This window comes from Cupressus sempervirens, chromosome 5 (assembly GCF_028749045.1).
Source record: "Cupressus sempervirens isolate cs-2001-9-10 chromosome 5, ASM2874904v1, whole genome shotgun sequence".
Lineage (NCBI taxonomy): Eukaryota > Viridiplantae > Streptophyta > Pinopsida > Cupressales > Cupressaceae > Cupressus > Cupressus sempervirens.
The window spans coordinates 837,250,261-837,263,318 of NC_143122.1; positions in this window are offsets into that span (position 1 = coordinate 837,250,261).

Consider the following 13,058-nt stretch of genomic DNA (forward strand, 5'->3'; position numbering starts at 1 on the left):
TGCTAAATATTTTTTTCTAAAAGATTAAAACAATCAATAGATAACATAGTGGAAGAAATAACTCATTCACATACAAAAGCAATATAATAACAGTTACATCTCTCAAGAGTTCCATAACATTAAATCACACACATATATGTTTTATTAAGATTAAATCTAATAAGTAAACAAATTCCATATCATAGAATATCAATTAGTGCGAAATCACATGAAAGAATATATGAGTACATAAGATGCTACATGGCATACCATAATGTATAATCATCCTTTGTACAAGTCACAGGGTATGAAATGATAAAAGAATATGTGTCATGATAAAAAAAAACATCTCATAGGTTCTTAATTAATCAAATTATAATATACCAAAATTGACCATATAACATAATTATAAGAACAAAAGAGTTGAATATCTACACAAGGTACATCCAACATCGACATCCAACTGTCTGATCTCAATGGTATAATAAACACTACCACTCAACCTTGTGGAACCTAAATGGATCACTCCAAACATGTTGTAGAGATAACCTCAAGTCCCAAATGAATAACAATCCAAAAGTCATAACAAGAATCTAGGTCAAGGAATCCTAATAGCAATCTATATCAAAGGTACCAAATACACGAGTAACATCTAATCTCAGAGGCAACAAAGAAACATAGGAAACCTAATATGCATGTGGGCAAGTTTCATCACATGAGTCAACTTTAAGGTTACCTTGGAATCCTCTATGGACTCCAGCCCCCTAGTAACTCTATGCCACATCAATATCCTTTCTTACAGACAAGGCATACCAATGAGGAAAGGTCGCAACCAAGCATCCTCTCTACTCCAATCCTAGCCTATACAATCACTCAAGGCATGGGCGAGGTAATACAATAACTCTTGTTAATTCATTTAAACCCCATTAATGAGATGTTATCACTTATTAATACAACTTACAATGAGTTACCTAGGTAACCTCTATAGGTCTTCAACATCCATTGCAAGCCACTTCCCAACATACACAAAGATAAACTACCATAAGCTCATAAAAAAGATCTCATAAATTGCAATAGCCACCTTAGTCCTATACAAGAAACTAGAAAATATAAAAGATAATTGATCAAACCTCAAAGGTTATAACATGAAAATCACAACATGAGCTTACATAACATAATTGGTTCTCACCACAAAAATATGAGAATACATCACAATGTTTGGGAATGAAATAATTGTGACTAACATCACATAACAACATCCTAAAACAATCACTCCCCAAGCCTCCGGTAAAAATGCCTAACTAGTCAAAATACTAGTTTTTTCCCCCATAACCCATTGCAAGATAAAACACAAAAAACCTCAACAGGAATATAAAACAAGTGTAGTTATTTAATTATTTTAGTTTTTCCATAATAACTTTCTAAACTTTTTTATTAAGTAAAATAGGTTTCAATGGGTGCCTAAAACCCCATAGTAAACAAAATAATACCGAATTAAAGTTTAGAACATAAAGTAGAACAAAAATAAACAATAGGCTAGAATAGGCCACAAACTAGTCCTAAGAAAAAATAACCTCTAAAGGAGCAGACAAACCTAGCTAAACTACAAAAACTAGGGGAAAAAATAGAAAAGCTAGGAGAACAAATCATAGCACCACATCTTTGACTAGCTCAGCTGTCTTGAGCTCCAACTTTTCCATGGTCTTTGTTGCTTCAGTCATCAGTTGATTTTCTTCTGGGGTTTCCTCCCTATCCCTCTCCCTCTTGTTTGATCTTTCTTTATAGCTCAGGATATCATCCAGGGGGTTGGCATCCACTTTAGGAGCCCTATTTTCCTCGTTGACTATGTCAACTTTTACGTTTATACCAACTTCCACCATTTCTTGCATTATTTTGATATTATTATTTAATCCTTTGATAATATTAAGGCTCTGGTTAGCCAAACTGTGAAGAGTGCACTCTAATCTATCCAATCTCTTATCCATCTTAGTAACCCTAGTTTCTAGAATGCTAATTCTGTTAGACCTATCATCTCCTTCCTTCCCTTCCAACCCCTAACCTTGTTCTTTAGTTCTTTAGTTTCATAGAAAATCCACTTGATTGATTGAAAGTTATCCACCATGCTATTATGAGCATTGTTGAGGAGATTCATCCCCACTTCCCTAGCATTGTCACTAAGAACCACCATTGTTGGATTAATCAGTTCTTCCAAATGGATTTTATCATCATCACCCTCTAAGACTTTAGGTTGTATAGCCTCTTTAATAATGCCCATCTTTGTAGTTCAAAACTCAAAGTTCCTCTTCTCTTGTCCTTGGAACTGAAAGATATAGTGGTTTTGTCCTTTCCATAATCCTCATTCCTGACCTCCTAGGCAATGGGAGTTGTCTCCTGACCCTTGCCAAAATCTTGATCAACTTCACTTTCAATTCCCCTTCTTTGCTTTGTTGGACTTTCCACCTTCCTGCGAGCTTGAACCTTGCTAGTACATTCCTCTTTCACAACAATCTCCTCTTCTATATCCATCCCCTCATCCTCTTCATTATAATCCTCAATAGAATTAACCTTATACTTGAAACTTTTACCTGTTGAGCCTCTCATTGTCTTTTTCTTCTCGTGCTTTCCAAAATCCTTAATTATCTTGGCCACCTCCTCGTCATCGTCCAAGTAGAGCCCCACACTATCCTCAGTATCAAAAGGGAGATGTGAGCTTTATGTGTTATCCAAGAACTTCACTTTGTGGGCAATAGATCTGCCATGAGTTTGAGCTTTGAAGTGCTCGTAGATTATTAACAACAGTCCCTCATGAAAAATTGGGTTAACATACCGCTTCTTCTTATAACCAATTATATTCTTATTAACTGAGGAGAAGAGGTAGTAGGATATGGAGATTTTCATGCCATACTTGAAGTGGTTAAGGATGACAAAGTGATGGGTACAAATTTTATCATACCTTATATCCAAAATAATGGGTACAGATTTTGTCATACCTTATATCCAACATAATGTAAGAAATAATCACATTTAGGATGAACTTCCAGAGTTTTTTAATTGAATCTAGTTCATAGTACGCACCTGTCTTAACCAGTTCTTTCATCTCCTTGGCGTCTTTAACAAAATATTTAACTGCATTAAGGGAAACTTTCTTGTCCCTAAAGAATCTAATTCCTTATACAAGGGAACTAGTGACCTCTACTATGACACCTTCATTTACTTGAAAATCAACCCTGTGAATCTTAACTTTCCCATCTTTCCAGGATGTGACCATTAGACCAATTACCTTAGGGTTCTAGCCATGCAATTTTTCAATGAACTTGGAAATTCCACCATCCCTCAGTTTCTTCCAAACTTTTGACTACTTTTTCCATTTTTTTGCCTCATCCTTCGGCTCTTTACGATGCCTTTCACCCACCATCTTGTTGCTTAAAGTATAAATATTTTGCAACCTCCAACGAAGAACTAGTTGCATATAAAATTCACTAAAACAAAGCTTACCTATGTTCTTGGGAATGTAATAGAAATTAATCTTATCAATCACCCATAAAGCATACCAAAAAGCCTCCCAATTAAGATAACTCGTGTTTAGCCTGTGCTTAGCTTTCAATAAAATTAATGTGATTCTGACACCATTACCTTTCATTATTACTCTTAATATTTCCCGTCCTCCACTGGATTCTCTCAATCTCTATCATGCCTTTTGTTGTTGCCAAAATCTTATCACCGTTAATCCACCTGTATGATATTTCCCTATTGATCGCCTCATTGGCCATCCAGTCAGCAACCGAGTTAGCCTCTCTATATTCATGTGACACATGGACCCTGTTGAAAGTGAGTAGGATTTGTTTGGTTGCTTCCACTAGATTCTTGATTGACCACGATAGAGCATGCTCACTTTATAGGCATTTTATGATGTTGTTCAAGTCCCCCTCAATAAAAATACATTTAACACCTGTTGGGACTCAAAATTGAAGCCCTAATTTTGAGTACTATCCTAAAAATCGAGCCTTATAAGCACATTTAATGCATGTGTACCTGACTATCCTTTTGAGGCCTAAGAGGTGTTTAATGTTTCTAACACTTTTCATTTAGTATATCCATGCCTCCCATGAAGATAAATTTCTATTCCAAGTCATTTCGTAAAGTTTCGTTTTGCACAATGTTCAAATCTGCATTTTTGCCCAAGTGTCAAATAGTGATAGGAAGCCTAGTTTGCATTTGAATATCCCACAGCCAGTAATGTTTTATGACTCACAGATTTGGGAATGTTTAGTATGCATATCAGAGAACCTATGTTTCAATTTTCAAGTCATTTAAATGTGTCTTGACTAGGTTTTGAGTCCCTCAAAGTTGGTTGTTTACTATCGTCATGCTTATGTAAATTTTTCAGAGTTCTAGGAGGTTGTGTTTGACCAGTTATAACTTTAATCCAGTTGACCAAAATGAGAAAATTCATTTTTCATTGCACTCTAGAGCTCAAATATTTTCTATGTTTAATATTTGAGCCTATGATAAATCTGTTTGATTAGTTTTCAAACGCGATTCCAAATGCAATTTGTAAAGTTTTACTAGTGTCATAAAATGCAAATTGATCGGCACCCTTGTTTGGGATGTCATAAATTTGAATCTATGATTGTCTAAACCAAATGGATTGTACCATTGTGTTCTATTATGAAAATTATTTAAGTGTTCCAGTTCTCAAATCTTGATGAATCTGTCTGCACATTGTTTCCAGTTCTACAAATTCAAGTAGCCCACTTTGACCGCTCGGAAAATGTACCCATTTATTCGTCATGAGCCCTAATCATAAAATTATACTCTCCTCATGATACTGAACTAATGACCCAATTTTCATAGCTTGAAATGTCAATTTGACCCATTTTTTAAGCCAGAACCAAATGCGATTTATGGTTTTCTAACATGTTTGTTTGCATGCAGTTCTGAGAAGGCAACTTTGACAGCTAATTTCTTTTGACCCTGATGTCATAATGACATGAGATATAATAGGGTAGGAGAATGTGGACCAAAGAATTAGTGTGTCAAACCCCAAGGCTTAGTCAGGTGTATTGGTTATTTTTTAAGGCCAATCAGAAGACCTCTTGGTACAAAATTGTCAATGTGAAAAAAGGGTAAAGTGATTTTAAATGATCAATTAATGATCATTTCTGATATAGATTGAATCTAATCGGTTCAAGAAGTTCAACCAATGGTTTCCAGAGGTCAAGTGTTTCAGTTCAAATTTATTTTTAGCCAAATTCACTTTGGGGCCCGACTTCTTCAAACAGATCGATAAGATGTTGAGAAAATGAAAATTTTATAGGCCAAAGCAATATTGATTAGTATAAGTGTATGAAAGAATTAATCACTTATAAAGATTAAGTAGGTGTGTAGGGTTGAACTATTTTTTAGACAAAGTCAAAGAGGAGCCTTTTGTCATTTTTCTTCTTATCAACAGTTAGAGCTAATAAAGATGATGATGCAAGTGATTAGTTGGGGTTACTTTCTCTAATTATAATGCATCAGTTGGATATTGATTTAAGTTTGATTTCTCATCATCTTAATGGTGTGGAGCCTGAGGAGTCACTTACAACTACAACATCTAATGAAAGCTCCTTATCTTTGATGTTGTGATGGATTACAATGCCCTATTCCAAAGCTCTTAATTTGGGACAAGCTGGGAGTACACTTGTTTGAAAACTGATTGGTTGCATTTAGTGGAATCCGAATATATGAATGCCTGATTCCTCAAAATTTAGTGAGCTATGGTAAGAGCAATGTCAAAGAATTTGAATTAAGCTATGAATGTCATATGGAAGAAACTAATTACCGATCATTCAAATTTTATTCCAATCTAGTAAGCAGAGGGAAAATATTTTCTTTTTTGGAGGGCAGTCTCCTCTTATTGTATGGGTCAATGCACTTGTGTAGCATTCATTATACCCATGAATAATGTAGAAAACAATTCCTTATATGCATGTGTTCTATACTACACGTCTTGGAAGAGATTATTCATCATTTAGTCAAAGTATCAAGCTAGAAGACAGGTTCTTGTGGTTAGTAGCGTTCTCATTCATGGTCTATCTCTTCCTTAGTAAGGTAGAAATTTTGAAAGTTAGCAAAAGCAAGAGCAGTAAGGAGTATTTAGTATGCATAAGGTAGAATGATGTTGTGAAGTGGGTTTTTTTTTTTCCAGCCTACTGAGTGGGCCACCTTGTTGCCAAGCACAACCAGATTGAATGTTGTTGAGTCTTTGGAGATGCAACAATCTAGAAAAGACCAGCTCAAGGGCCCTTGTTGCCCTGCCGAATAGAGAAAGAGATGTCATGCAAGTACCATGTGGATGAAGGATCTCTCATGTATTTTCCTTCCCATATTGCAGGATGAAGTGTAGATAGAGGCAGAGGTTCCCACACAAGAGAAGGTGTTTGAAGTAAGCAGGAAATGTGACCATACCGATGAAGTTGGTTGTGTTTTCTTTTTCTTGTGCTAGTAGTTTAGTTGTTTGGAGTTTTCAGACGTAGCTTGCCCATGCGTGGGAAGAGGGAAGTGAAATTCTTTAGGAGGTGTCTAATTATAGTAATACCCCACATTTTGGAGGTCCATGTGACCCTACATTTCCTTGAGCAATTCTGTTAGAGAGGTTGTAGGGGAATACCCAAATGAGTCCACACAAAACCTCATGCATTTAAAAGAGAAGATCTGGCCTCCCATCCTCTATCGTTCTCCTCATGCCCATATCACAGATTGTAGGGGTGTTATGCCATTGCAAAATCAAGAGTGCCAACCATAGCTAGAAAGAATATTGGTAAAGATTGTACTAGTATGCATAGTGTTAAGGAAAAATACAAAGAATTATTGAGTCCCACATTGGGTGGGCGAGAAAAACTTTCCTTATTTAAATATTCTAGCATACCATTATAATGTGTCTTAAAAGACATGGGCTTTTGGAAGCTCGACCTCGTGTGGAGGGCCCCACCCAGATGGTGGACAAATGGTAGAAATTTAAGGGATATTTTGAACGACCATGCATAACGATATGATGATGTCAAGAATGATGTGGCAGTATGACTGGACCCATCAAACGAACTTGGAAGTGACATGTGGCATCCAAATTGATGAGTTAGAACACTACATGTGGCACAGAAAATGAAGATTAGTGATGTGATAGTTTTAAGATGGATGTTTTAGATTGCACTACATGGCACAATCCAATGACAAACTCTTCCTCGCATTATGAAGATGCATAGAAGTTAGAGAATACAAGAAAGTGCCTTCCCACCACACAGCAGTGGGTCCGAGTGGTGGATGACATGGAAAGGGAAGAATTCTAACAAATCAAAGGATGCCACGTGGTGATGATGTGGTAGGGTGCCCAACAAATGGTGACATTGTACAATGATTATATAAAGAGATCCAATAGGAGATTGCCATGTGGCATGTGTTCGGTGACAGTTGGAAGATCGACAAACCAATCAAAGGGTGCCACATCGCACTTGGGTGATAGTGACTAAACAAAGGTTGGGCCAATCACGTGGTGACACATGGCACAAGAAAGTAAAATAAGTTTGACCCAGATAAAAAATTAGAGGGAAAATTCCAAAAAGTGCAAAAATACATTTTTAAAGGGTTTTTTCTCAAAAAAACTTTCAAAGTTTTCTAAATAAACCCTGGTTTATATTATATAGTTTTGACTTTAAGATAAAGTTGAATTCTTAAAGTTGAATTTTTGCAAAAAGAAGTGTAGACTTTAGAACCACATCTAAGCCTAGTTTTCAAATGGATGTCCTTGGCATTTCTGATAAGCCAACATAAGACTATAATATACCTCCAAAATTGAGAGAAGATGAACTTTATGAATATTGGATCAAAATAGGCACAAGTATTCTCTGGTATAGGCTATAAGAAGATTTGTGAAATGGGGGTGTTCTTAGTCAAATGGGTAAAATTCATCATTAAACTTCAAAACCAGTTGGAAGGCAAATATTAAAGTTTGTTGGCTCTAGAATTTGAAGTAAAATGATTCTAAGAGTTACATTTTGCTTCTAGAGGTCATTTGACAGGTGCTTTTGCCCTTGTCTTAAAATCAGATATGGCATCTTTTCAATTAGATGTCTTTATCAGTCTGGAGACATTTGCAAAGGTATTATTCAACAACAAAGAAAAGATCTGATTTGTAGTTACAGAGAGAGTAGAGAGATGTTCTTCATCAACAGATGGAGGTTTTCCAAGTGGACAAATGACAGCATTTGATCTGATCTAGGATTGCTTCCTTTCTATTTAGTCTCTTCTTTTCTCTTTCTCTGAGGTTGGTTTTGTATCACCTAATCTAGTTTAGCATAAAAGGAATACTAATACTAACAAAAGCATTCACAATAACTAAATAAGTAAACACTTATGATAGGACAAGGTTATCACCAAAAGGAAGGCAAACCAAGAATGGTAAGCTCCTTGGGCATAACCTATGATGATGAAGCTATGTCCCTGATGGATAGCAAATGTGTGCTCAAGATTCTAATAGGTGGCGGTTTTTACCAAGTGCGTATATGGGTGAGGGTTTTAATAATGGAGGTGTGGATGTATTTCAATATGAAAATGGTGTAAAATGGCTATGATGGAGTGGTTAGTGGAGCATTATAAGTTTGCATAAATGTGGACGCTATTTGTGAAGGGAGAGGGTTTCATTTATAGGCTAAGGGGTAGAGAAATGGAGGGTTAGCATGTGATGAAAGAGAAAGGATGAATGAGGGCTAGGATGCCTTGAAAGGGGAGCACATTGATTGTGCTTGTTTAGAGCCAATAAGAGAGTGACACTTTTCACAAGGATGATGAGTGTAAGAGGATGGGATAAGGGTTTGTCAAAGGGAGTAATGAGGGAGGATGATGTGTAATAGAGATGTAAGAGACATAAAGAGGGATGTAAGAGGAATTAATGGCATGTAAGAGCCATTAATGCTCTTGGATAGGGATGGAAGAGGATAAGGGAGACTTGTTGACTTTGGCTTGGGTTAGTAAGTCTTAACCCTTTCTTAAAGTTGTGCACATGTTTAGGAGGGGGATTAGACATAGTTTAGAAAGGGGGTTAGGGGAAGTGGCTTAGCTTTGATGGGATGGGTTAGTTAGGAGGCTAAGTGAGGTTAGTATGGGTGGATGGGTTGGATCAAGGTAAAGGTAGGGTTTAGGTATGTTTTAGGGGTTAGGAATAATCTATTAAATGATTTATTTAATAAATAAGGGATATGGGTTTAAATTAAATAGATTTGAGGATTTATTTAATTTAATAGAGGAATAGGGATTTAATTGATAAATTGATTTCGAGTTTTCATTTAATTTTATTAATTGGACTATAGTTAATTAAATTAATTAATTAACTAGGGGATGATGATTAATTAATTAAATAATAAATATTTAATCAATAATGCCCTATAAGATAACTAAATAAGATTACCTAGTGATATAATAAAAATTAGGTGTCTATATTTTGCCCCTCTTTGACATAGTGTTGTAACAACACTATTTCAAATAAGTATAAATATAAACAACGCAAAGAATTTTTTTTAAAGAAACATAGTTGCCCTAGTTTTGAGTGGAAGAGAAGAGAATAGACTATGTGATGCCCCCTCAAGAAGGTGGTGGGGAGAGAAGGCGAGGCTCGATGACTTCTTGAAAAGTCGCGGGAAGCTAGGGGGAGTAGGAGGACATGGAAATGCTGAAAAGAGGGTGAAAAGGATAGGGAAATGGAAAAAAGAAATAAGGTTGGAGGAAAAGGAGGTCACTGGAGAAGTCATAGGGGAAGATAGGGCACCCTAGGGGGCCCTATAAGGGGTTGGACGGGGGCTGGAAAGGGTTATTTTCTTTCATATGGACAATGAGATATTATTGTTGGGAGCTCTGATTTAGACGATACGATGGTTGCGCTTGGACAACCAGAGCATCAGGAAGATGTGGTACGATAAGTATGATTGTGTCAGACACCAGATCAATCAGTAGGGTCCAAAACCAATTGTTAATTTTTATTTTATGGCTTTTTTAGCATTCCCACAACATAGGAAAAGTGATCCCGTGGACTGCTAGCAAGATCAATGGGATCGTGAACCCGTAAAAAATGGCTAGGGGAAGGGGAAAAATAGGTTAACCCAATAGCTTTCACAAGATTTCCAGTTTTGATAGGAAGTTTCCATGGGGATGAGGAGTGGCAAGAAAGCGATCTCATGAGAAAATATGCACTTCTTGTTATGGGGATGGGATTTTGTTGCAGGGAATGGGTCAACATGGGAATGGGTTAGGGGTTGACCGAGAGGAATAGCCAAATACGATCTTGTATTAAGATGTATCAATGGGATTGCTAGGGTTAAATCATGTGGGAATGTGCCTATGGGGACCTAGTTAAAGTTTGAGGGAGGTTAAAGGGTCAAACAATGATCCCACGATAACTGGCATCAATAGGATCATGAGTTTAGAGGAATCACAAGAACGTGCTTGCAAGAACATAAATAGGGTTTAGGAGGGTCAAAAAGTTAAAGAGCAATCCCATGATAACATTGTTCAGTGGAATCATGGGTTGCAAGCATTCACGTAAACATGATGGCAGGAACATGTGAAAAAGGGGAAAGGGAAAAAAAGGCCAAGGTATGTAGGGACATGAGGGATTGGGTAGAGGGAACTGGGAGATTTAGAAGCATATATGAGGTAAACATGAAAAAGGAAAATTGACGTGGGACTGGTTTTCTAGTAGTGGTCTCTAGATGCATTGGTGTCACACGAGAAATGGGCAGCCATATTATGTGTCGGAGAGAAGCTTACACTAGTGGAGTAGGTGAGGATCAATGTTATTAGCGCAGGGTATGTGGCCAGATTACCCTACACATGTACTTATATGGTGATGGTGACTGTCTTGTGCGAGCAATGGCACAACGAGACTAGGACATTTCACCTACTGACAAAGGAGATGACAATTACACTAGAGGATGTGTATAGGATTTTCAAATTACCTGTGCGAGGGACGTCAATGATGGTGACTAGGGAGATGACTAGGGAGGTAGCAATACAGGGGTTGGTGGGGCTAGGAGTAGCGTATCAGATCCATCAGGGCAATTCGCATTGGATGAGCATTTGGATCAGGTAGTTGTAGAGAGGCATATATATTTTTTATGTATGCAAGCTAGTATCGGGGTATATTGCTCCAGATATAGGCTGGACAACAGTTACATTGGCATTGATATCGATGATCATGTGGATAGTGGATGCAAGAGTCCTAGTAGCTTGGGGATCTTTGATGTTGGCAAAGTTATATCAGGATCTACATCAGATTGTATATCAAGGAGTAGGATGGCAGGGGAGGAGCATAGGATTCCTATATTATTATAGGTGTGAGCATGGGAGCATATTGTGGCATTTAGGCCAATTGGATGGAGGGATAGGTAGATAGAGGAGTGAGTGGCTTACAGCTGGGGAGAACCTTTGACATATCATCATACAGAGGATTGTGGACTACTGGCGCATCCAGATAGATGAGATTAGGGTAGTGGTATGGAGACTATATATGTGGTTGGGGCCATGGGCAGAGGAGAGACAACATCTGCCATATACCATATCACCACATTCCATTTTTGGGTGATGGGAGTACATAGCAAAGTAGTACCAGCCGGATTAGACCTTGCGGCAATTTGGATGGGTTCAGGTGGCTCTAGGGGAGCCGAATTGGTATCAGTGGGTTACACGTGAGTCAATATCCATTAATGGGCTAAGGCTACAAAAAGATGGTTTACTTCAGGCCTAGTAGGAGTTAGCACCATAGCAATGGAATTGGTTTGGTAGAGTAGCAGATGTGGGCTCCACATAGGATTACCGAGACTGGTTCTAGTGGTCGAGGCTAGTAGGTTGAGCATAGGTGACTAGGGCTGCAATGGTGGCAAGGGAGATAGCATGAGCAGCCAAACAAGGTAGATATGATGCTAGAGGAGGAGGGGCCAATGAGGTTGAGGCGAAGGGGAGAGAGGATGCATGAGGAGAGAAAAACATAGCTAGAAATAAGAGAGGAGACCTCAGAGGGGTAGAAACAAAGGCCATAGGGGCTGGTAGGTGGAGGAGATGGGAATGGCAGAGGGGGCTTGTTGACAGAGGGAGGAGATGATGAACTGACAAGACAATATGCATCTCTATAGTAGGTACACGAGATGACTAGCTAGTTTCTACAAGACACACAATAAGAGAGACATCAACTTAGGATAGAGTAGGATCAGCTCTGACATGAGCACAATGTCATGCAGGGACAGGTAGACAAAGTATGGATAGAGGTGGGGACACTATGGGTGGAGGGAGGGAAGTTGGAAGGGAGATTAGAGGTGGTGAGTCTAGAGAGACAAGCAATACAAGCAAGGCTAAACGCCATTCAACAAGAGCGAGATAGACTAGTGGTAGAGGTGGCAACCTTGAGAGCATAGGCAACAGTTGGTGGAGGGATGGAGGAGTTAAGGAGGTTGCAGGGAGAGGTGGAGGAGTAGAGAGAGAGAGAGAGAGAGAAAGAGAGCAGGGTTTTATCGAGGGAGGTATCCTGCAGCGGTTCCAATAGATAAGATAGAGCACTATAGATGATCAACATGATTAGGGACAGTTGGGACCCACACAGGCATGCATGGTGGAGAGGGAGAGAGTGGATGGAGCACTAGGGGCTCATAGAGGATAGGTGGGTCCCAGCGTACAGGGCAGAACCAAAGGTGAGACAAGGGGATGTGTGGGAGGAGGGATGAGGTGGAGAGCTCGGGGATGGGAGGAGGATAAATGGGGCCACCACCTTCACCACCAATAGTGCTAGGGGTAGAGAGGGATGCCTATGAGTCCCATGATGAGGAGGCGATGAAGGAGATCGGTGATATGTTGGTTTTGATATATTTATTGTTGGATCTACCATTGGATGTATTTTGGTAGGTAAAAACCTGATGTATTGATGTGTATTTGTATGATATGGATACTAGATATCTAGAGCATGATGGACTTTTGTATTTTTGTAGGGGGGTGATTTATTCTTTATTCTTTGTGGTAGATATATATATATATATATATATATATATATATATATATATATA